Raw genomic sequence first — 27,670 nt, forward strand, 5'->3', positions numbered from 1 at the left:
CGGAGGAAACAGTCGAGTACGTTTGTATGGAGAAATGACCACTCCTGTTGGCTCTTAAATAACTCTACCACATATCTGTAAACTGTAGATTTAAAGGAGTAGAATCATTCCTGGCTGTCACAAACCGCCGTCTAGTTTACATCCGCTACATTTTTAAAACTCTTTCTAGTCTGTAATTCATATGATGATACGTTATGAAACAAATCAATAATAGAGAACTATACATTCGCATACATATTATGACGCCTTTATAATATATGATACATGCAATGAAAACTAAAAGTTACACTTGTAGAACAACCAAATGAAACGACTATAGCTTACTTAACATTTAAAAAAAAGGTTAAAGACTGTCGTATTCATAGCACCGACACATGGTAAATTAAAAATTATCCGGTTGAATGCAAGATTCATCAACCATATTAAATGGACCGATTAACGTTAAAAATGACGCTGCCATCTTTCTTCGCTTAATTACTTAGACAAATGATATGTTTACGCCTCGTTTAATGTCAAGCTTCCCATACAATTAAATTTTACGTACGTATCGTACGTAACTTATAACGGATTGTTGTAGCTAAAGGCCTTAGGGGCCGTGCACAAATCACGCGAGGTGTTTTCGGCTACTTTTTGACCCACCCTCCTCACTGGTGATATTTGGTGAGGTTTTTCACCACCCCCCCTCCCCCCACACAACCTGACGTGTATTTTTTTGATCTTTTTTCATTCGACCTAATTATAAGAAAAATTGTAATGTATATAGAATTTCTTGTTTATTTTTCTATTTTCGTTAAATAGACTTGCTATTTTGAAGTGCAGAGTGAAGATTTATGTTTAACGAAACCGAGAAAAAGTATCTACTCATGTGGTAGGTGTTTTTTTCATAGTTTCGTTCACTGTAGAAAAATAAACGTGAGGTTGCCTTATACCCCCCCTCCCCCAACGTGATCTATCGTGATTTTTTCGTGACCCCCCCACCCCCTATCGAACCTCGCGTGATTTGTGCACAAGCCCTTATACGTTTGGTTTTGTTAATTGCAGGGGTATGTTTTGTCCAAATATCGCGTGGATCGCCTAAAACAGCGTTATTGTGCGTCGTACAATGGGTGCCACCGCGCGATTAGCTTCCCAGCTACTCCCTACGCATACACGGTGTTCACCTCAAAACTACCAGTAGAAGTATGACCCGGACTTCCGTACTAATTACCCGTAATCGGAGTCATACTTATACTGGCCTGCGCACAGAAAGTCATGGGAGCCAAAAGCCCTGCCGCATCCGCCCCGCGCTGTTTGACCCTAATTCTCAAAATGGCGCGCCTAAATAGCAAATTCTAGTCGGTTACGCCCTTCTTACACAAATGCGGTGCACTGATTACACAGATGCTTAAGTAATTCTGTCCGTCCCGTGTTAATTGAGGGAAATGGGTTAATTATCTGCTTTCCTTTTACTCGTCTTGATTTTACACAGTTTTTAAATTAATTGTCATGTGAAATGCTAAATCATTTTTAACGCTTTGTTTTTGTGTTCTTTTTTACAAGTTATGTTTTTGGAATACAACCATCAGTAAATAAAAAGCCGCACAAGCGGGGTAGGCATTTAACTCTTTTGGCTAGTGAAATTTAGTTGGATTCAAATATTGTAAAAGCTCTGTACAGTCAGCAGCAGATATACCTGAGCGGGCAAGGTGTCCAAGAAAACATATACACTTCAATCGTCACAAAAATAAGGACATCTAAGTTGTCATTTTAGCGTAGGCTTTCAGTTCGTCACATATATCTTAACTTCTGAGTTTTTCTTTAACACATACACCCTTATTTAATCAAAATGACAATAACGGTTAGAACGTCAGTGGTAACTAAGCACTCAAATTCAAGCTGCTGTCATTAATACCTACACTCACTGCCAATCACGTACGTCAGCAGCCAGGGTGCCACCAGTTGCTAAGCAGTTGTTATTTCAACGGTAACTAAGCATCAACGTTTTATCTGGTTAACTTTTTACAAAAATACTGTAGCAGCTACGAATTGACACCTCCTTTCTTAAAGAAGTATTTTATCGTCAAGTGTCAAACTTAGACAATAAATAAGTACTTAGGTTCTACGAGAATGATCGGTTTTTTATTTTAACTGTCATAGGCCGTTCTTCCAAACCGTAGAGCATATTATATTTAATTATAATTATTATAGTTAATATATTTATTTAGCCCGCTTATTGTACTAAAATATACTATGTAGTACTAAAATACGATGCTCCGAATCGATCAAAGAAGGAAGGAGAAAATAATAGAATTGAAACTTAACACGTTCACTGTCCCAATCTGACATATAAACCTTATGGCTTTGTAATGGAGGCTAGCCGTGGCCCCACGTGAGGAGCACGGGCAGTAAAGCATATCCTATGACTCCTCTCTTTATTTTGTTGGCTGGACTCATGATCCGCAATCGCAAGAACGGTGCCTCCTCTTCTATAGATGTACCTATGCGATAAAACCATCACTGCCATGCATATAACTACGTAATATGCTAACTGTTGACCATAGGAATGACGCATTTTGTTTTTACAACTTAGCAGAGAGGATAGAGTATACGGAGTTATATACAGTATGTATCAGAACGAAAGGCCAAGAAAGAGACCCATTAATGTTTAGGTCATATACTGAGCAACTTTTACTATGGGACCAACCCCGAAACCCCGGAAAAAAATTACTCTCCCATAGAAAATTTCAACATCGGACCAGAAAATGTATGAAACTTCCAATTATTTTTCCGCGTTTTCGGGGTTGGTCCCATAGTAAAAGTTGTTCAGTATGACCTAAACATTAATGGGTCTCGTTTTTGGTCTTTCGTTCTGATACATACTGCATATCTTTGAACTTATTGTTAGTATAACCTAGCACTAAACATCAAATGGCATTCCGCACAGGAGTAATCTAAGGAACGCCCACTCCGGGTTCAAACCTACAATGTCCTGTTAGAAAGTCGTACATACGCTACATGTGACATATCTTCAAAAAACATAAACTTATGCGAAATTATTATAAAACCACAAATTAATAATAAAAATGAAACCCAAAAAAAAAAAGCTGTAATCTCTAGGTGCGTCCGACTGAGATTTGAACCCGCGGTCTCTGCTTTGAAAAGCAAACGCCTTAGTAACAAGACCACAACGTGCCTTGACAATTGGCTCTAAATTCAGCTTCAGTTAGCTCTCGCTATGTGTCACTCATTCGTTTTGATGATTCTATTATATAAAAGAAATTGTTTGCAGTAAGTTGACTGACAGGCCCCTGTCAATGGCTGAAGAGCAAAACGTGAGATAGATGTATGTGGTGACAAGACTGTACTGCTTTCGATGATTGTCAAAACGCTTTACCTGAAATTAGAATAGCTATTATTCATTCAATATACGACCATACATGTATGCTTTAAACGTCTATTTTTCCATATTGTTCAGATATATTTGACACGTTGACCGCTTAGATACCAGTGGTTTTTTGACAGCTAAGGTATCAATGATTTGTTGTAAGTGTAGAAATTAATGAATAGCGACTGTTTAGATATTTGTGACATGTTGAGCGCTCACAAGTAAATACTACCATGACAGTCAACAACTTTTTGACAGTTTAAACGTTTACCTCTCTTTGAGCACCTGGAGTGTATAGCGACTTCTGCTGCTGACTGTACACAACTGACAGCTAACTAAATTAAACATATTATACTCTATAACCATAATATACAATAGGTACATAACCTTTTAATCAATTGGTTCTTTTTTTAACCGACTTCCAAATCTCAAAGAAGGAGGTTATCAATTCGGTTGTATGTTTTTTTTTTTTTTTTTTTTTTTTTTTTTTTTTTTTTTTTTTTTTTTTTTTTTTTTTTTTTTTATGTTTGTTACTCCATAACTCCGTCATTACTGGACCGATTTTGAAAATTCTTTTTTTGATTGAATGTACATGCATACAGATTGGTCCCGTTTTTGTCAAAACCCAGTTCTGATGATGAGATCCATGAGGAATCGAGGGAACTCCTCAAATCTTAAAGGCATACACATAGTGATTTTTGGTTTTTTATCAACGAATCAAGCATATACATCCAAAAAAGTGACATTTGATGAAGTGGAACTGCTGATGATGATCAGAACGGAACTCTTCAACGACGCATAGTTCACGGTTGGCGATTCGTCCTCTTCGTTATGTTTGTTAAGCAAGTTAAGTTTTTAAGCCACATTTTTGTCAAGCTCGAGTTCTGATGATGGGATCCATGAGGAATCAAGGGAACTCCTCAAATCTTAAAGGCATGCGTATAGAGATTTTTGTATTTACATCAGAAAATCAAGCATTTTCATTAAAAACTGTCGCATTTGATGAAGTGGAACTGCTGATGATGATCAGAACAGAACTCTTCAACGACGCATAGTTCATGTTTGGCGATTTTTCCTCTTCGTTATGTTCGTTAAGCAAGTTAAGTTTTTAAGCCACACTTTTGTCAAGCTCGAGTTCTGATGATGGGATCCATAAGGAATCGAGGGAACTCCTCAAATCTTAAAGGCATACGTATAGAATTTTCTGTATTTTCATCATAAAATCAAGCATTTACATTAAAAACTGTCGCATTTGATGAAGTGGAACTGCTGATGATGACCAGAACAGAACTCTTCAACGACGCATGGTACACGTCTGGTGATTACGAATTTCGATTTTGACTTGGACTGGGACCCGGACTCGGACTCATACCCGGACCCGGACCTGGACTCGGATCCAGATTCGGACCCGGACTCGGATCCTGACTCGGACCCGGACTCGGATCCGGTCTGGGATCCGGACACGGACACGGACCCGGCCTCGGACCCGGACTCGGACCCAGACTCGGACCCGGACTCGGACTCGGACCCGGACCCGGACTCGGACCCGGACTCGGACCCGGACTCGGACCCGGACCTTGGCCCGGAAATCCACTATGATACCTTAACTAAATAAACCACTACGATTACCTACCATAAAATGTAGGTATAAAGTATGATGATGCCAATCTTACTAACCCCTCCCGCTTAAACCCCCGTACACCGCACCGCATGCGCCATTAAGTGGGTTAGGTTAGGTTTGAACTGCGATCCTCACAGAACCGAACAAGGGTTAGGTTAGGTTGAAACTGCGAGCCTTACAGAAACGGAATGCTACTTGAAAAGTGGGTTTGATTAGGTTCGAACTGCGATCCTCACAGAACCGAACTGCTATCTGAGAAGTGGGTTAGGTTAGGCTAGAACTACGACCCTTATGGCTCCTCTACACGATGGGCCAACGCCGGCCACTCCAAGGGACGCATTTATGCGTTAGAGGGAGCAAGTAATATTGCTATCTCTTTCTACCGCATGGCTGCGTCCCTTGGAGTGGCCGGCGTTGGCCCATCCTGTAGAGGAGCCTTTACAGAAGCGAAATGCTAGTAGAAAAATGGGTGGTTTTACCTCCTTTTCTACATAGTGTACTATCTACTATAATCTTTCACCGGCCCCCAAAGAAGTCGGTTTTTTTTTTCTTAAAAATTATTTACTTTTACTGAGGTGTGCCAATAAAGAGTATTTTATATATCTATCTACAAATACAAAACATTACGGTTCGTTGGCTTGTTTGTCGACTTGTGCATAGCCTAGTTTGCATTTGTTAAATGTAGGTACTAGGTATATTATATCCTCCTTAAGGCCCAGCCATAAAATGAAAAATCCAAAATTTGCCATTGAAATTTGAACCTATAGTGTAGGAAATAGAGTTGATTTTGCGTTGTTGGAAAATTGAACGAAACAGAGCAAAAGCGACTCTCTTCCAATTGAATAGAATTTAAATTTCATCGAACTGAAGAGGTCCTATATGTAGGACCTTGGGCCTTAGGAGGACCTTGGGCCTTAGGAGGATATGTATATAGATTAGCAAGAAGATACACATGCTGGTCGTGCTTATAGCGTGATAAGTTGATAACGATAAGTAAAAAACACGTGTTATTACTTCCTGACACTGTTGTACTGTAAAATACATACACTAAATCTTGTCAGTGTCACAGCATCCCCAGAGTCGATATTGTTAGTTCTACATTTTTCATGCCCGTCTCAACTACAATGTTGACAGCTTGAAGCATTTCTCGACATAAACATGCAACTAAAAACGTTAATGCAAATGGCACCGGCGAGCGAGATAATTGTTTTCTCTTTTCCATCGTAAATAAATCAATCTGCAAAAGGAATACTAAAATATATTTGAACACACGTTGCAGAGGGTCTACCGCGTACCACGTTCGACGTGTTGCCTCCCTGTCACACTTACGTACGAATTTACAAGTGCGACAGAGAGGCAACACGTCGAACGTGATTCGCGGTAGGCCCTCTGAGTGCAACTACGTTTTGGGCCGTATTTATTTATAGGGCGAGGGCGGCGCGGGCGTCGACCGGCGCAAGGCCGTCCAACCAAACCAATGTGGCCAAAAGAGAAACGGCATAAGCGACAAAATACCAACCAATGTTTATCGATTCCAGTGTTGGGCATTCAAGAATAAAATCATTATTTGAATAAGAATTTCTAAGAATAAAATCATGCTGATTTTATTCCCGTCAAAATTATTAAAATAATTTTGGTTGGGAATAATTCGTATGTGAAAAAATTGAATAAGAATAATCTTATTCTTAATCAAATAAATGTAATCATGATTTTATATTCTAGATAATATTCCTGGATTAAAAATCTAGTCTGAGTGCGGTTTAGGCGTTACGTATAGATAGAAGTAAATGATAGTACGAGTAGTTTTTTCTCTAATTTATACCGATTTTTATGGAATAAAATGTTACAAATTTATTGTAATTGGTATTGGTACCCGTATTGCTTTTAATGTGATAACTAAATCATCAGGGACAATTCAGCTGATCTGATCGGATGGTGGATAGCGGAACTCTTGAATGGCTCAATGTACCTAAAATAATGTAACAATTAAAAAAAGATGTTTTTAAAGGTATGATGAGGAATGGCGCGATATGGTGTATTCCTATTTCTCCCCGCCGGGCACAGATGTGAATAGGCGCTTCATACAAATTATTCCCATGTCTCCGCCTCGTGTATCGCGGCGGTCACGTGGGGTAGGAACAAATGGGGAAAACACTCATGATTTTCTTCTGTTTTCGAATTATATTTAGTAGTTTCAGGGTCCGAGTTACTAGAGTTAGACCAAGAAAAGTCTGCAACGATTTTGATAGCCCGTCGCAGTGCAAGTGTTATTTTAAATGTCATACTTCTATGAAATTATGACGTATACATAACACATGCACTGCGTGGGCTATCAAAATCGCTGCAGACTTTTCTTGGTCTAACTCTACCGAGACTTATGGTGTTTTTAAAAGTCCTTCTGATATTTAATATTTGCATTTATTATTAGACGGAAATGAAAGTAGGCATTAAAATCGTTTGACACACCGCCTGCCGCACGTGTTTAGCAAATGCTGACAATTCACCACGCCACGACTTAATCCTATTGTTATTGCCAATGAGTAATAAATGACGGTCTCAAGTGGAAACACGCCAAATAATACAATACAAATTTTTAATTTTTAACAAGCAGAAACGTCTGCGAACGATGCTATTAAGCTTAGAATAAATTTTAAAAGTGGAAAAATTACTGTCTTGGGTGAGACTTGAACTCACGGCCTCTGGATCGATACTCCAGCGCTCTGCCATCTGAGCCACCAAGACCTCATCCCTAGCCAGCAAATCTTTCCACCATATTATAGGTCAAGGGGACCCTTAGCGACATCTACCGTAAGAGTGTTATACTTCTTAAACGGCTACCGGAGTTCCAAGTCATATTGGAAATTCACCAGTTACGATGTGCTACCCATACTAATTTTTAATTTTTAACAAGCAGTATCGATCCAGAGGCCGTGAGTTCAAGTCTCACCCAAGACAGTAATTTTTCCACTTTTAAAATTTATTCTAAGCTTAATACAATACAATTCATGCTGCGACCTGCGACCTGCGACTTTCTGCAAATCTAGCGCTAAGCGTAGGGCTCTTTTCTTACCTGCTGTAATTTACTATCTCTTTCACTTTCCGTGGGTGTGAAAGACATATCATACGTAAGACCTCAAGGCTTAAGGTTGATAGGAATATGTACTTAATACGCAAAGGAATATACATTGAACCATCTTAGAATATCGCAGTTTACTTTCTATGTAGCTTCATTATCAAATTATTATCACCGTTTCGAAGGCACCAAAAAAAATTACTTATCTATCACAATAAAATCTTTTTACGCTAAAAAAATCAAGATCCGACCATTGAAAAGGGGTGAAATTCATTTTACAAACTATAACCAATTGTACTATAAAAGTTAACTTAATTCAGAATAACATTTTAATTGAATGAAACGTTATTTAAAATAATCCTACAACTGGAATAATTATTCCGTTTTTTATTCCTATTTTAAAATAAAAGTGACATGATTAATTCACTTTCATTTTATTCTAAAATAACGAGTGCAGGAATAATTCTTATTCAAATCGATTGGAATAAGAATAAAATTTCTGTTTTTATTCTTATTCTTATTCAAGTTAATTTTTGCCCAACTCTGATCGATTCAATGTAGTGCTATGATTCTCTGCCCTATTCGAACTTTAAGATACGTCAATTAATAGATCTAGAAACGATATGGCTTAGATATGTCAGTGTCAAAAGTGACGTTTTTGTATGATGGAACGTCACATTCGATACTGACATATCTAATCCATATCGTTTCTAGATCTATTAACTGACGTATCTTAAAGTTAGAATCGGGCCATCAGTCTCGGTTACATAGGTAATTAGTATTACCGACAAAGTTGTACGTATCTTGCGCCTAAAATTTTCAACCTCTGCGGCAGAGAAGATGTGCAATCAAAGTTATATTATACTAGTATGCCATAAAAAACGCGATATCTCATACTAATAAGGAATAGATATGGACTACCTATTACAACTTAGGTAAATAAATAATAATAAATATTGGGGACATCTTACACAGATCAACCTAGCCCCAAACTAAGCAAAGCTTGTACTATGGGTGCTAGGCGACGATATATATACTTATATAGATAAATACATACTTATATACATAGAAAACACCAATGACTCAGGAACAAATATTAGTGTTCATCACACAAATAAATGCCCTTACTGGGATTCGAACCCAGGACCATCGGCTTAGCAGGCAGGGTCACTACCCACTACCCATTACAACTTAGGTATTATATACATTTAGCTGGTCTACTTCGATCGAATCAACAAGAAGAAAAAGGCAAATAAATTAGACAATACGAGTACAGTACTAAGTAAATTTATTCTTTACAAATGAATATGAGATGCGACGTGCGACCTTACTCCATTAAGTGCGCCGTCCCTAAAATGCTTCAGCGAATTTATTTACGTCTGCGTGAGGTCCTGAGCCTTTGTTGATGTTCACAGAATGCATGCTATTAACATTGTCTGCCTCAATATCGTAAGGAATGCGTGCTTTAGGCAGGGGTGCGAAGCTCCTGACTTCGGCCTAACTCGGCTCCGCTCGGCTCAGCATTGCTCCGAGCAATTTTTAGGGTTGGCACCACTTTACTTCCTTTTGCGTGCACGACCACAGATAAGATAATCACTTAAATTTTGACAACCCTAAATAGCCGAAAGGGATAGTGCCATATATTAGAAGGGGATAGTATGATTCGACCCTGAACCGCTGTCAAACTTCGGTTTTGTAGGAAGCTTCCTTTCTGTACGGTAGTACTATTATTTATTCTGTGCTTTAGGGCATGATCCACCGTTAGGTATTATGTAGATACTTAGTTTTATTATACCTATGTACCAAGGAACAAACCCGTTACGACGAGCGACGGAAACCGACAGTTGGAAGTTTGAATCTCTCTTCTTTTCTTCCTCGCGTTATCCCGGCATTTTGCCACGGCTCATGGGAGCCTGGGGTCCGCTTGACAACTAATCCCATGATTTGACGTAGTCACCAGTTTTTACGAAAGCGACTGCCATCTGACCTTTCAACCCAGAGGGGAAACTAGGCCTTGTTGGGATTAGTCCGGTTTCCTCACGATGTTTTCCTTCACCGGAAAGCAACTGGTAAATATCAAATGATATTTTCGTACATAAGAAAAGGAATATTACATTACATAGATAGATAACTCCGAAACAAATGCTTCTCATAAACACTAAACTACATTAAACACCTAATACTGGAACTCGAACCAAGGACATATAGCTTTGAAGGCAGGGTGACCATGCTAGAAGGCCATGGAATCTTAGTTTAAAAAGACGATACTCCCAGTAGAAAAATATCGCATAACGACTGCTATGAAATTGTTGTCATAATTAATTGGCCAAAGTGTGATTGTAAAAATAAATACACATATATCGAACAACATTTGTCTCACACAAGATGAACTCGATTAATTTAGGCACTCTTAAAAAAAGAGACTATTAATTCTCAGCCAAACTCGATGTTCCTCTCTCAACGGAAAATCCTGTCAGAAGATACGCTAAACAGAAATATGTAATATATTTACACTTCTCTTAGCCTAAATTCGAAGTCGACGAACGCAAATACACGCACACACACATACACCCACGTTTGACTTCATCTTCATGTTCGCGAAATATAGTATGACTAGAATAAGTGACTACATTTGAATAATTAGGATCAAAAAATTGCGTTCTATTTCTAATTATTAATTGCTTTTATTACAACAGTGCTCGTTAACATTTTTAGGTAGGTACAAAGAGACAAAGAATGTATGTTGTTATTAGTTACCTACATCAGAAAACGTGTACATAATACATAGGTACCTCTACCATCAGTTGGCAGAGTATTTTTCACTTACTTTCAGTGAATAAACGTGCCGTACGTCACGTTTTACGTTTCTTTACGGTCTTATGTGCCTAACTTCACTCCACTCCAAGCGATACTGTCCCTTTCTAACTATACTAAAAAAAAGAGCAAGAATAATTATTTAATTAGTACGAATAAACGATAAATTACCTATTGAAAGTAAATTACGTTTACGATATAGCTTTTATGTCAATGCCAAACTGATGGTAGCCGTGATGGTCGCTTTATCAACATCACGATGAACTTGAAGGTATCAGGCAAACAATAAAGAGTCCATTAATTCTCAGTGAAACTCAATACTCCTCTTTCTACAAATTCAGCGTGAAGATACGCTAAACAAATATTGCTCTCCCGTTTACCTAAATTGGGACGAGCACACATCTATTTTTCCTTCTAAACATATTGATGTACCTACTTGAATTTACGCTACAGAACGCTACTGAAGAGATCAGCGAAAGGCGACTGTAACAATTACAAGTTTACCGTTTTATATTAAGTATTTCCTTTCCGCATTCATCTTGAGGCTCTTGAAGTTGGAATCTCGACACAGTGTGCATTTTAATTCTTTTGTGCTGACAAGCGTTCCGACTGAACATCTAGCAACCTTCACCAAGGAGTTTTGGCAGAAGAGTGTCAAGTTCCGGCGGTTCCGCGGCCGGCTCCCTGACATTGCGGGGTTGCGAACTGCATCGTCGCAGCCATAATTGTCTTTTTAGATTTAAGATATATTTTATTTTTAGATATATTTTTTTAATATATTTTATTTATTATATGTATGCTAGTTTTATCTATGGGCCAATAGTTGCCTGCAAAATTAATATTTTCATTCATTCATTCATTTGCCATGGACATACACCTTTATGATTTTGGATAGATTAGATTCTGCCCTTGCAAATATATCCTAGTTTTCATGTGATTTTTTTGATTGCATCGGACCCTTGATCGAAACGTGTAATAAATTAAATATAAAAACCTACACATTTGCATTGCCCCCTCTTAATTGATGTCGCATTGACGATTACCGAACTGCGGTAATTGAAATCAAATCCCAAGCGATTTAAACTTGATTCTCCATGCCAGCAGCCTCCGTCAGCTGCGACCGAAGATCGGATGATCTGCCCGATGGAACGAGTAAAACAATTACCAAGAGCCGACTGGATCTTGCGTTTCTCGCTCTCGCTTATTTGTAGTTGCATTTCCCCCGTTTATATACTCCCCTGCTTCGCTAGCTCGGTAAACGAACTCCAAAATTCTGAATCAGACTTGATTGAATCGCAGTCGTGCCCGCGGGAATGGAGTTATTTTCCGACCCATTTCATGCGAGGTCTCGACGATCGACAAGTCGCAACCGCACACTAGCTCGCTTCACGTGTTTGTATCTACCCTCTCGAGAAATTCTTTCCAGTTCGTTTATTTGTTTGTACACTGTTACTTTGCTACGTAACATAACGCGTATTACATACGAATTGTTTATGAGTTGTGAAAACATTGCAGCATTTTCGATGTGTTTGTGCGGTTTGTTTTATAGGTATTGTTGAATGTTAATCAGCGGAAAGTCTTCTAATCGTAGGGCGATAAAAGGGCTCATTTCTGTAGCGTCCTGTTGTTTCGTTCCTCGTTGTTCGGACAATGGGCAGAGTACGCACCGCCGTCATCAATCACAGCCCCTTCGCCCCCTTTTCCCCACCCTGGGGGGTGTCATTACAAACCCTTGCCGAGCCGCAGGCGAATCGAACGTTCAAAACAGCCAGATTAAGTCGAACACTGACTAAGCACAGTTTTAAGATACTTGAGGTCTTAATTTTACTGGTTTAAGCGTTGGTTTCCCTAGTCTTGCTCTACCTACAGGTAATAGAAATGCATAGCTTGCGCACTCCTGACTGATCTACCCTTACATTACAGGTGAACGTAGAAATCTACACGCATTAAATATAACCCCGTCAAAACGCCCCACGCATATCGTACCCCAAAGTCTGATAAGTAGTTCTGTTCGTTTCGCGGTAAAGATACCCCGTAACGATTTCGTACTATAGACGTAGATTGGTAATCTCTTGCAGTCGTTCACACAATGTCGACTGGGGCACAGAATAAATAATAGTACTAAGTACAGAAGACTCACTCTCTAACAAAACGCGTCTGTTACGATCAGCACAGATATGGCCGCTAGGTGGATGGACTTTTAGCTACCTGTAGCAAAGCGACGAAATCGCGGAGTGAGACACGCCTGACTGGGGGCCCGATTCGGATTTTGAAATAGACATTTATTAGACATCTTTTAGACATCACCAAGGGGTACCCAAAGGGTAAAAACGGGACCCTATTACTAAGACTCCACTATCCGTCTGTTCATCTGATTGATTGAGTGATTGAGTGATTATTTTTGCCGTTTTTTGCGTATAGTAGTAATAATACGGAACCCTTCGTGCGCACTTAGTAATATCATAGGTAGGTACATAACGATGGCTTTGTCGCAAAATAATGCAACCTAACAATTGATACACGCTAAAAGTTGAAATAAGGATTTAGGATTCGTAAACTGCTAACACCATTATTCGTGTTTCTTCATTGTCCGCTACTACGATAGTTACATTTGTCCACTCTTTTTATATCTATCAATAACACAAAGACCAAATAAGACAAAGATGTAGTTTTTAAATGTTCTATATCATAATTCTAATTCCCTTAGGCACTTACCGAGAATGACGAAGCTTACTTTTGACTTTGACTGTGCGAACAGACGCTTGATATGTCTAAACATAACTGTCCTGTTAGATAGGCTTCCTTCATCTATTTCCATTCATAAAGATTACCTTAGAAAATTATTAAATTTATACGGCTACATCCACATTCAAATCATATGGCGTAAGTACCGAACTATTTGAATACTTTGGGTGCTATAAATAGCATATTATAAAGCTGACTGTACCTACCTAGGCACTGGCTAAATATATACTTAACATGCATATTTACCCATCAAATTTCCAATTAATTAAGTTTTAAACGTTCCAACTGCGCGTATAATTATTGATTAACCTACGTTTAATCGTTTTGTAAATCACTGGTGTCCTAATTATGAGATGACTGAATGGTCCGTCAGTTCTGTGGGCCCGATTCGGATTTTGAAATAGACATCTATAAGATATCTATTAGACATCACCAAGATACGATAACGATAGGTTTAAGTTCTAACCTGTCAACATTTGCGCGATTCTGGAGAACTCTTGAACGATTTCCACAGGATATTATGACTTAGAGATCCAATTCACATCTAATAGATATCTTACTCTATCTAACGTAACAAGTGACATTGGTTGCCCGAATCGCGCTGCAAAAGAGAACTAGCTGATACCTAAACTATAACGTATCTAGTACGTGTCGTCTCTTGTGAATATCTTGAAGTTCGAATACGGCAGTTTTTCACGCATTTTGTAAAAACGTCCATCATTTTGAACACGTAAGAAAAGTTAAACAAACTTCATCGGATCGTTTCCGAGTTTGAAATTTAACAGGGAGTGCAATTATAGGAAGTTTTAAAAAGTCATAAACATCCGCACTGAGAAATTGAATACCGTTTCCTCGAATTTCGGTGTGAAAGTAAAGTCGTTAAAGTTATTTGTGTATTTTCGCTAGTAGAGTTTGATAGCTTTATCTTATACACTTTATTTCTTATAATTTCTTAAGGACCATATTTAAGCGTTTCGCGTTTATGGCCCACTTGCACCATTCCACTAATCTGGGGTTAACCGGTTAAACCTGGAGTTGCCATGATTACCAGTACAATTTGACACTAGGTTAACGGTTTAACCGCTTAACCCTGGATTATTGAGATGGTGCAAGTGGGCCTAAAGCCTAAAGGGTTTCATGAGGTTATTAAGTACATTTTGGTAGACATCAGTGGGTTACTTCATGAAAGCCCACCTGAGGTTAAACGGTTAAAGATGGAGTTGCCTTGGTTACCAGTACAATTTGACATTGAGTTAACGGTTTAACGGCTTAACACCGGGTTAGTGGGATGTTGCAAGTGGGCCTTAGGATGACTCACGTTAGACTGGGTCGTGTCCGGGCCGGTGCTTCCGACACATCGTTTTCTATGGAAAGCATCACGTGATCACCTGTCATGTCATAGAAAAGTAAGCGCCGGAAGGCCCGGACACGGCCCGGTCTAACGTGATTCATCCTTTACTCGTCGCGACTGAGGTAATTCGAGCAGACCCTAGCCCACACGACACCACACCGCGACGCGGGGGTGTGATGATTAGAAATCGATAACTACTGTCACAATCGCCCTACACTTTGCCATTGTTATTCCTTTCATTGTGCCACCCGCTCTTATCTATTGTGCCGCTTTTAGTTTGGCAATAATCCCAACTAGCTGGGATTACGCTGCCTACCACGAATCATTCGGGGGACATATTTTTTGCACTGCCCTTTGAAATTTTGGTTAATTTTAATGACCATCTGTTGAGGTTTGTTTTGTGCTGTCAAATGCTTCCGATTGAATGATGACGAACGATTAATTTTCCTTTACGCACGACACGTTCTAAAGGCGGGTGAATTTTTAATGATTCCTTTTGATGATGGATAATTTATTGCAAATGTAATAAACTGAAGATAGATTTTTCCTGTTTAAAACTACCTAATGTGACAGTTGTGTATGACAGACTAGGGCCAAATTCGACAAGTACAACTGTCAGATTTCGCATCCACGTCAAATCAACAGTTGATTTTATTGCATACTGATTGTTGATTCCATCAACAGTGGATAATATCATTTGGTACAACCAAAATTCCACTCTAAACTAAGGGTGGTTCGGTTTGGTTTGCTTGTCACCCTAACTGATGTGGATTGTTAATGTAAAATTTTGACATTGTACGTATTCGAGAACTTATGATTTTTCCCACATCAACGGGAGATCAACACGATACGCCAATCGTCGCTTGTCGAATAGGAGTCCTAGTTTCCCTTCGTCACACTATGTGTCATACATGAGCAAATTAAAACAAAAGCGTATACGTAAACAGTCCATAACGAGACATAAAACCAGCCCGATCTCGTCACCTTGTTAAAATGGATGTTTACGAAGCTTTAAAACATATAAAATTAATTTTATAAACACTGACTAATCGCCCGAGCGATGAATCACGTTGGATGCACATGGTTCCTACAAAGACCATTATACGGCCTCCACAAGACAAATGTACTAAGAGAACTCAAACTTTATATTAACTTACGCGATTGGATTATATTGTAGGTATTAATTACGACCACAAGATAGCATGTTTTGTTCAACGCATTGTGACGTCACAAGTGCAAATGTACGCGTTACGAGTTCATTTCTGTACAACAAGTTAGTCATTAATGATAACGCTTCCGTTTTTGCAATACTTATTTATATAGATGATAACGGAATGGCACTTGCTTATGCTTATCTGAACGTTTGTGACAACATTACGATTTGTTTACGTGACTCACCCGTTTTCTAAGGATTTATGACGTATCACATAATGGAATATTTAATAACAGTAAGAGATTTCATCCATTAGGCTCACCGATATCTACAATATACCCTTGTTGATCACATAGTCGGATAGGTTCTTTCATTTTGATACCGCGCGCCCCACTTTCCTATGATCATATTCAGTCCAAAAAAGGGTCTTTGCCTGCACTATAATGCGTTCCGTTCGTATCATAATATCAGCAACGATTTATGGAATTATAGTATGAAGATTGTTTTCGTGAAGCTTATTAATTTTAACAGAATTGTTTCTACGTTTTTTAACGCTATAATATGATTATTAAACTTACGTAATCTTGAACTAACAATTTGGGAACACACTTTACAATAAAGCGGAGCGAATTTGTAATATTCATATAAACGAGCGTTCTTGCGATAGTTTGGCGTTGTACGGTCACCATTAGGTACTGCATGCTGCACACGAGAGCGGTATAAATTTCAAGCAGGCGCGGCAACGTACTTACTCTGCGGTGGAAACCGTCGCCCATTGCTCATATTCCCTGCATGAGATTGCAAAGTTCGCCGTCCTTTAATGAACTTATAGGTAGGTGATGCTTAAATATATTATAGCTCTTGTACGTTAATCGACAATTTTAATAGCCTTTTACTTTAAAAATGGAGGACGGCATCGGCATTGATTATGTATGTACTTATAGATTTGATAAAAATATGTTTACAATGAAGGATACGTCGACAGTCTGAGTCAGCTTTCACACACGCACAGCAGCTGTTAGTCAGCATTATTCATAAAATACGGTTTCTCTGAAGATACTGTTAGAGCAACTGACTGAACCGACACATAGTCGACGAATATCGTGAAATTGTAAATTTGTAATATTATAATATTACAATTTTAACGTCACGTCTGCAAAGTCTTACGTGTCATTAAGTAGACGTTCAAGACAACATATTTTACTGAAACGAGTATTTCCTGCACTTCCACTTATCTGTTCATAAACAAGTATTTAAGTACCTAACTTAAAACTAATTCATCAAATTTTAGAGGTAGTCACTGACAGTGAAGCTGCCAGGCATATTTCGGAACCCATTATTAGTTACCCTAATTTAGTTAACATTATACAGATGGCGATCCAAGTTATAAAAAAATATGACGAGAAACTTATTCAATCCTCAAACTCCTCCTTATATATCCTGTTCAAACTTTTAAGCAATATATTGCTTTCATTCCATGTTCCAATATGAACGATAAGTGTAGCGTTCTATAGTGCATTAAGTAAGACATTAATGGCGTGCATATATGCCGCCATGCTTGCATACTAAGTAACGTAAAGGGGAGTTTTTCTCGTCATTATCTTAGCAGCATCGTTAGTTACAGAGTTATGTTATGGAGATCCTTACGTGCACGAATGAGAAAATGATTTAATAGATCGGAAGGCGTTGTTGCTAAATTGCTATTTCTAATTGTAGCTGCTGAATTATAAGCGATCCAAAGTTTTCTAACAAAAATTAAATACACATAGAAGTAGAAAATACTAAAACCAGATGGGGTACCAACTCATAATGAGTGATAAAGAATCCGTTGACCTAATAAGTTTTCCTTGGATTAACTAACTTTTTGATTATTTATTTTCGTATCGTAAAATCTAATCAAGTTACTAAAATTGTTCATTAGGGAATGTTGAAAAATTAATGTAAGTCTCACGGCGAGGGCTAGGTAATTATATTTACGTGTTTGTAGGCCACCTATATACCTATGTACAATTGTACAGACAGGTAGACTCGGCTCACCCACCCAAGTTTGTAATGACATTTAACTTTAACAAATATGGCCGAAGGTTGGCCGCGGACTATAAACGCGAATAATTGGCAATATCTAAGCAATAATTGGGAAGCAATAAATTTGTCTGGATAAGAACCGCTGCACGCCTGTCGGCAAATGAACCGAGTACGGCGAAGGACGCGGCCGCATTCCACGCCGCACCAACACACTCGAGATGACACACATACCTACACGCGCTACCTGCGCCTGTGTGAGTGAGTGCATCTACGCTAATGCTAAAACACTTGAAGATAAGGCAAGCCACGGCGTATTAAGCTAAAAATGCCTTCGGCTGTTTGAGTGGCCGCGTAGGAATAACAGTAACTGTTCCCTATCCTCTAACCCGCAATATACGTGATGATAGTCCACAAAATACATCTATCCACCAAACAGTTTCTGTTTAATCACAGGCATTTACTGCGGTGGCCGCTAATCTCGCGGGCACCCGTCGCCACGCCGAAGCGAATCGCATACAAATGTGCCGGCGGTCGCCACGGCAAAAACTGCTGAATAATATCCCCTACTCGTATGTTCTAGCGAGCTTTATGTACCACACGTAATGATGCAGTCACGGCACGCTGTGCATTTCACAAACTCATCCCGTACAATACTCGGGGAAAAATAGGAAGGCAATTTTGTAAAAAAAGCGTACGCATTACCGCTTCCCGCTCATGATACGAGCAGATCGGTATTCCGGATCATGTTGCCGATGCCGGCATGTGCCAACTGCGTCACCGTTACGGATCGGATGACATCATGCCATAGCCGAACAAGAAAATGTGCATAGATGTAACGGCCTCGCGGTCCGAGGCCTCCAGTGTCCGTAGTTTAAATGCAAAATACGTACGCCAAGGGTAACATTCTACGCAAACCGTAAGAGCACACATAACTGTGCATGTGGCCGCGTGTGTGACTGTTGCAGTAGATGAAAGTAAATTACGTTGTGCATAATTTTCCAGTGTCTAAAAGTTTCGCATCTCCAAGCTATATCTCGTTTTATTGAACCTTCCATTGTGCACGTACTTTATCGAACGAATAACGTTAACAGAATCGAAGAATAAAATAAATGATCTTCACATTTCTGATAAATTGATCGTACACCCTAGATTCCTAGCCCTGCTTACAATAAATGTAACGTAATTTATTTATCGTCTTCAAGTTATCCCAGCAATATTTTTGGAAGAGATCTAACTAAAAAGGCCGAGAACACTTTATTTAACTAGTGAATAAATCAAATCCCGGATTGATGTACGTACTTATATACCCTGTACTGATTTATTTTGTGTTCTACTTTCTAAAGTTTTTCAAATGTATCACTTGCCTGAATTATAAGTTAAATAGGTCTCGACTCACGAAAAATATTTAAAATGCATTATAAATATTTATGCTTTACTTTGTACGACGTTGAGTAATCCATTATTAGTTTACATTTACATTGATTCTCATTTGCAGCGCGCATTGCTGACACAGATTACACGGCACAAATTACTTACATCGTTTGACAGGGTAACAATTCGGCAGACGGCGCGCTATTCGGCATTCCGATTAGACAGCTAAGTCTGTCGCAGTATTGTTTGCGGTTACTATGAGCTGTTGGCAATCAGACAATGGGGGCAGAAGGGGGCAGTCTAAAGATGTGGTTGTAGAAACGTCTGAGGCTGGTCCTAATTTCGAGCCGCTCGAAGGATTGACCTCGTCTGCCGTCGGCCCGTCGCCCACTCCGCTCCGGTTTTCACTAGCAGCTTTCATTACAAACAACGGCTTCTTAAATTACAGGGATATCTTTTTGCAGATGATTGCTCGTACCAAATCATAGAGTAGTTTGAGGAGACTTAAGAAATTTTGCTTAATTAAATGGCATTGTGTTAGATATTCGTCGTACCTTTGCCGATACTGACCTTTTCTTTAACAAATAGAGATAGTGCCAAATGAAACGTTAAATTGTTTTTGATTGATTGTTGTTATTGGATCGAAATTGGTTTTATTGTCCATTGTTTACTATATAACTGTCCATTAGTAAATTACCTTAGGGATTACTTAAGTTAATAACAGTCTGCTACGCATTTGGTACCTACTCGTATTTATTGATGTGCAAACAATTTAAAACAGCGATAAGCTTGAGATCAATTTATGTGTTTGAGTTCGCTAATCGATTGCGTCGCGGTTTAAAGCGAGGCGCTCGCTCGAGTTACAATAAAAGGTCGAGAACAAGCCACTCAGGATAAAGTAAAAGCACGCGAGTGTAAAATACGTGGCAACCGCTCCTTAAATCTTCACTTTATTCAAGCCCAGTTGCTCTTACTATATCTCGAAGAGCCGTGCCCCGGGGAGTAGCAACGCTTTTATTGCCTCTTATTGGCTGGCGTTTAAAGTGACGACATTAAATTTACTTTCTTGTCCCTATACAAGAACTTTGTGAAATGACTATTTAAGACCTGACTGTTAAAACGAGTCATTGGTATCTGTCATGATCAAAATAAATCTCATTACAGCAACATCATTTTAATAAGTAGGTAGGTACTCGTAGGTGTCTCTCGCTAGTCTCGCTTGAGAAATAATGAATAATCTTATCTGAGAAAATTAAAACCTAAAAGTCTGAATTAATACTGAAAATATCATGATTACGTCACGTCACCAAAATGTAACAACACGTTTACTTAATGTTGTTATTTTTAATAAGATTGTACCTACTATTCGAAATGCTCCTACTACCTACGTAGTTTTAACGAAATAATAGCAAACAAAAGTATATTTTTATTATACAGGAAAGACAGGAGAGTTCTCTTACTTTTATGTTTAAAGTCTCTACTTTAAACGTAATAATTTCCAAGGTAAATATAAAATTTCTAATTTGATTGGTAGGTACCTAATAGTCATATAGTAGCTACCTACCAGGTGCAGAGAACTAATCTTGCACCAGCTAGCTGGTTTTCGCCTACAGAAGTTTAACTGAACTATATCTAACTTTGTGTTTGTGAATAGTTAAATATTATAGGACATTCTTACACAGATTGACTAAGTCCCACGGTAAGCTCAAGAAGGCTTGTGTTGTGGGTACCCAGACAACGATATATATATAATATACAAATACTTAAATACATAGAAGAAGTTATGTAGTTAACTATTAGCTAGCATGCAGACTAGTTGCCGTTGTGTACAACTTTAAATAATACAGGAATACCTATAACTTTCATGTATTTTACTCCAACACAAAATTACCTACAATTATAACTTCTAAAGTCAAACTTCATCATTATCTAAGAACTTCTATCTTTCGGAAAACTCTAAAGAAGACTGCCGAATGACAAGGTCCATTTACTGAATAGCTCTTCAGATTACTTATAATTTTAGGGCTTAGGTCCAAAGGGTGGCAGGGGACAGTAAGCTGCGTTGGCCGAAGCGTCGTGTCGTGTCCTCGTAGTTTCATATAATACTTGAACCTGGAAATATAGGTAATGTTATCATTTATTAGAACCCACCGTGCTCTACAACTGGGCAAAGGCCTCCTTGCGCTTTTAACTAAACTATCGTTATCTTTCTGTTATGTTTCACTAAAACGAATATGGTACCAGCACAACTTTAGTGCAAAAAACTATTCTGCGTTGGAGCTGCGGTTGGCAAGCCTGACCTAATATAGTTCTCCTTAAAAAAAATTTGTAGTGATCCTATATATTGCTTTCACTCAACCGGGAAAACAAAAAAAACAGTCATGTTTATGCAATCATTCAAACGATACGTGTTATTGATATGTACTTATAACACGCCATTCGCGTCGGTGGTTAATAACTTGACGTCAAGTATTCTAATTTCAGAATAGCTGTTCCGTTTACATGTAATTGAGGGCTTAGGTCCAAAGGGTGGAGGGAGGCAATAAGCTGGCATGGCCGAGACGTCTCGTCCCGCCGTCGCCAGTGATCCCACTCGACACTCGACAGCCTACACAGCTGTTAGTACCATCGCTAAATGAGTCTAGGACTACGTTCGTCTCAGTTCAACCAGTGTCAGTGTGGCCTCTCTGTGGTTGTGCATTGTGTGTGTGTGTGAAGCAAAGATCGGGTTGACAATTCAAATGTTCATCCAAAAATAAAATCCTACTCGATAAGCGGCACATGTGTAGCATCAATAGGCAGTAACCCAACTTTTATTGTCACAATGACAAATGCCATGCGAATCGATTACTACTGTGGGTTTAGGTGGCAAATTCGACTTATTTTAATAACGGCTAGTCGCATGATGTCTATGTATGTCATCGGTTACCAGCAATAGAAAATTACATAAGTAGGTATGTGTACATACGGCACATTTTGTAATTGTTCATATTTTGATTTCACAGTTTTGCATGTTATTTTAAAGTAATATGGGTCCAGACTTGATTCAGTGTAACTTTTAATATAAGTTACATCATTTTGTTTTTGTTTTGTTTTGTTCAAATAATATGTTGGATGCGATGTCATCAGCTGTGTAAAAACAATGTCAAATTGCACCCCAGAACACGACACGGCCCATCTCGTCTCTATACGGCCAAAACAACCTTCTATTTAGGAGGGGCGGTTAAAATGAAGCTATCGTCAATCTTTAAATGAGCCATAAAGATTTTACAGCCAACTATTTTTAAACACTGGCTTAATAACTTTTACGAACCCTTTGTGAACTTTAAGTGAACAAAACATTAATAATGGGGTTGTACTTTAGAAGTAAGCTTCAGCGAACTTAATTATAATTTATAAAATATTTTCATTTAGCAATAAAAATCGATTTAATGGTTTATAACTAGAATCCTATTTAGTCTTCTTAGGCACACTTGCACCATACCACTAAACCGGGGTTAGCCGGTTAAACCTGGAGTTACCGTGGTTACCAGTACAATTTGACACTGGGTTAACAGATTAACCGCTTAACTCCGGGTTAGCGGGATAGTGCAAGTGGGCCTAAGAAGACTAAATAGGATACTAGTTATAAACAATATATTGGTTTTACTTTCTTAGTCGCAGGGAAAAAGGAAAAAAAATAACGTGATTAAGTCCAGAATTTTTAAGATAACCTTGTATTAACCTGTACGGCAACAAGACACCAGTCATAGTTAAGAATCCTCATTTTACCATGAGTCCTCGCGGGATAGTGCCACACTCGCTAAGCGGATTGCCGGCTTATCGCTTTACACACATACTACTCACCTATTTTTTACTCTAGCAAAAAAATAAGAGGTTATAAAAGAATAATGGACGTTGTAGAAAAACGACAACAAAGCTCTGATCCCTGAGGCTTTCCTAGTCGGTTTTTCGGATTCCGTGACTCAAATAATTAAGTCCGAAGATGGGGGTCGCCGGGTGAAATTATACATTGTTATTGCCGCTATAAATCTCATTTTCGTCGGACGCGCCCGCACAGAATGACAAGTACCTACACTAGAAGAATTTCATAACCCATTGGCCTATGCCTGACCCAATAGATACTGAATGTTTAAGACTGTTAATGTGTATATGTCGCCGGCCGATCGTAAGTTCAGGCATATCGTGAAAAAAAAATTTTTGACTCGTTCCCTGAGTCGACGGGGCTCCTATTTGTGGGCAGTTTGCCCTTCGGGCATCTGAAGCAACCTAACGAACCTATCTTACCTATATATTGGTTTAATGTGACTATCCTCAAAACAATACACAGGAACATTACGATCTGCCTGATCTTACGATCGGCCGCCGACATATACAAATTTAAGTCTACAACATAATACTGTGAAAAATACTAAATAATTTTCCGCAATTTAATTTCAATTTGAGATCTACGGCTATATGCCTTTGCGAACACACCCCACTGAGAAATATCAGACTCGTCATGGCTATATTATTTTGTATTGTGGCAATCTACAACTAATATAGACCTCCATTTAACCCGGTACCTTAGGGCATTAAGTGAACTGATTCGAATTCTAGATGGCGCTATGGGCATTTTGCACATGACTTAAGTCGTGTTTCAGTCTGACCGTCACATTCCTGACAAGATGTACCTATGGGGTTTGATATTGATAGTCAGTTTTGTGACGATTGCTAACGGGCCGTTAATGGTACACGTTAAGTGAAAATACCCTACAATGTTAAAATAAAAAAGTCCAAGCTAGCACCAAAAATAAAAGCCAATCCTTAACGCAACATCAATGACAATCACAACTTGTGTAGAGTTTGCCAGTCTTACTATTTACTTGCTGTTCTAACTAAAAGCCAAGGGTTCAAATGGTTTTAGTCGCCAACTACCGCCTTCCTCTCTCCCTCCTATTTGCACCCCTCTACATAAAGACGGAGAGCAAATATTCATATTGATGTCAAACAAGCTTGCAGCAAAATCTTAAATATTATGACAAAGCATACCTACGATTCGTATGAAAACATTTTATATGAACAAATAATGTACCCCCGGTGTAGATGAGGGAGTTGATTGTGGTAAATAGAAGCATCAATCTTACTCACATACTTTAAATGAGATAAATAGTTTTAGTAAGGAAAGGATGTCTATATGATTGCATGGATGTTTGTGTCTTTCATTCTAAAACGATTGAAAGTTAAACAATAAATGTATTAACTACAAATAATTTATTGAAATAAAAATATTTACCCTCAAAAGTATGTATGTATGTGTGTACCCTGAGTTTAATGCTTCAAGACGAAAGTGGACGACTGCGTGAAACCGCCTTTTAATACAAACGTAGTCCCCATTCTCCTCCCTGGATATTAGTATTATAGAAAATATTCTTACGCAATTTGATGCAGATATAAATTCGTATCTTAGATTAGTGTAAAATAATTTATATTGTAATTTCATATTATGAAATAAATAGATCTATATCTATGAACCATATTTAATGAACATGTGTAATTGTGTATATTAGTTAATATTACATAACAGGAACGACAAAGGATGAATTCACGCTAGACCGGGCCGAGGCCGGCATGTCATTTCCTATGACAGCTGACCGTTGATCACGTGGTGCTTTCCATAGAAAACAAAGCTGCGGCCCGGCCCTGGCCCGGTCTAACGTGAGTCATCCTTAAGGGGCTACCCGAGATTTTCATCGATTTTTGACAAGTTTTGAATCGTATCTTCTTTTTTTTCACTACAGATAGAATTATAAGACAAACGGTTATCGGTTCTTCAATCTTTTATCTCCGGTTTTGTCCACCGGATTTTGAAAAAATTGAATACTTATTTTTTTATGAATTTTTTAAACATTGTCAAAAAAAAACACTTGTTTCGTATCTAGTTTGCAGTGAAGGATCGTAATTATGATCCTACATGTACATACTCGTATATGTACGAAGTCTACATATTTGGGTTCGTCTTTGATGTCTCGAAAATCGTGTCCAAGGTTTTAATTTGAAACTAATTAACACAAAAGTTATGGCCAGAAAACCAGTTTTTTAGCCTAAAATTGTTCAACTTTGATGCCAAATATCTCGAAGACAATGAACTTTAAAGTAAATATGGGATACTATATTGCTTAAAGCCGTTGCTTTTAATATGATAAGCTACAAAAAGCATTAGAAAACTAAGGGATTCAGATCGAAGGTCATTGGCGTGGGGGAGCCCCTTAAGTCGAGTAGATAGCTTTTTAGTAGATAGGTCTAATGTAGTACTTATCTACGTTAGCTATAGACTAGGTTTGCGAAAGTGTGCAGACACGCTTAGTCACGGCTCTCGGCACTTACAGTAATATATATGTCTGCGTCAAAGATGTGATGCAACTAGGCGTACTAGCACATGCGAAGTTATCTGATTCCTGACTACAGTGTATCAAAACCATGTGTTAGTACTTTTAAGGGCGTTCGCGTGTTGCTTCATGTTTCAAAAGTGCATCAAGTGTTTGTTATCGCAATCGCTGTTGCAAGACGTTGTAGGTACTATTACATCTAAGAGTTTTACTCAGCATTATACATATATGTGTGCCTGATGGGGTCCCTTTGTTTGACATAAAGTTTTAAGTCATTCGGCCCGATCCGAACTTTAAGATACATCAATTAATAGATCTAGAAACGATGTGGATAAGATGTGTGTGTCAAAAGTGACGTTTTTGTTTGAAGAAACGTCACATTTGAGAATGACATATCTAATCCATATCGTTTCTAGATCTATTGACTGACGTATCTTAAAGTTCGAATCGGGGTTTGTCATATTATCATTAGTCCTAAAACTGAAACCGTTAACTTTTAAGGATTTTCGTGAGGTTGTCCTATAGATAGGTTAGGTTAGGTTTGTTTTATGGCAATCGTGAAAAGTTACGCGTTTCTGAAACAAACAAATTATGACTAACGAAAATGCGGTTGCGGACAAGTAGTCAAACAATACATTAAGACTTAAAACTTTATGAGAAACAATAGAGACCCGTGCCTGATTTAGTGGCACCTATTTGACTTTATGCGGGAACTTTTGCCTTTTTTTAGGGTTCCGTACCCAAAGGGTAAAACCGTCCGTCCGTCCGTCTGTCACCAGGCTGTATCTCACGAACCGTGATAGCTAGACAGTTGAAATTTTCACAGATGATGTATTTCTGTTGCCGCTATAACAACAAATACTAAAAACAGAATAAAATAAAGATTTAAATGGGGCTCCCATACAACAAACGTGTTTTTTGACCAAAGTTAAGCAACGTCGGGCGTGGTCAGTACTTGGATGGGTGACCGTTTTTTTTTGCATTTTTTTTCCGTTTTTTTTTTCATTATGGTACGGAACCCTTCGTGCGCGAGTCCGACTCGCACTTGCCCGGTTTTTTTTTCTATCATCACCAACAAGGTATAATGACCCTTTGGACCATACTGTACCGACATCGACATACCAGAAGCAAGAAATCTTAAAGTGTAAGACCGTATTAATATTTTTTTTGGCTTGAGGCCTAACGGATCTTTATAACGAGCCTTAAAACTAATTATAGAAAGATTGCACGGCAGTAGTAGATACTGTTTACTTTATGAGGACAACGACTTGTAATTTGATGCCTTCACTCTCTTAGAGCGGCCCCTATCATTCGCGGCGTATGTTAACTAAGTAAATAAATGAGCACTCCAGTGAAAGTCGCCGCTCCGTGTGAACGGCGCGAGCGTTTAATTTGTCTTAAACGCCGCGAGGACCTCTCTAACCTCTCCTCGTGATGAAGTTATTGTGTTAATACACCTTAGATGTTCATAAATTATAATACTAACCCCGCTGCTAGCTGATACTAATAGGATAATTATTATAAATTATAAATCGCACGTCCTTTTGTAGGATTTCTTAGTCTAGTCTCTGAGGTAATTGCATTGCAAAAAATAATTACAGTACACTAGTTAAGTCTATTGTAAATGCAAAATTCTTTCCATATCCCCATCGATTTCCAAGATTATTTTACTTCTCAAAACACGCTTCTTTCAGTTTATTTGACTGATGTGATGTGAAGGCACCTAGAGAAAATTTAACGCTGCGTGAAATGGACATGATATGATGGGTCAGTGATGAATGATTG

At 38.5% G+C, this 27,670-nt stretch overlaps 1 protein-coding gene across 5 annotated transcripts in view; it reads left to right on the top strand.

Annotated features, from left to right (window-relative positions):
- Positions 1 to 27,670, top strand: part of LOC134670206 (protein alan shepard) — a 220,453-nt gene that overhangs the window by 161,644 nt on the left and 31,139 nt on the right. The gene's annotated exons all lie outside the window — the stretch shown is intronic.

Source organism: Cydia fagiglandana, chromosome 13 (genome assembly GCF_963556715.1).
Source record: "Cydia fagiglandana chromosome 13, ilCydFagi1.1, whole genome shotgun sequence".
Lineage (NCBI taxonomy): Eukaryota > Metazoa > Arthropoda > Insecta > Lepidoptera > Tortricidae > Cydia > Cydia fagiglandana.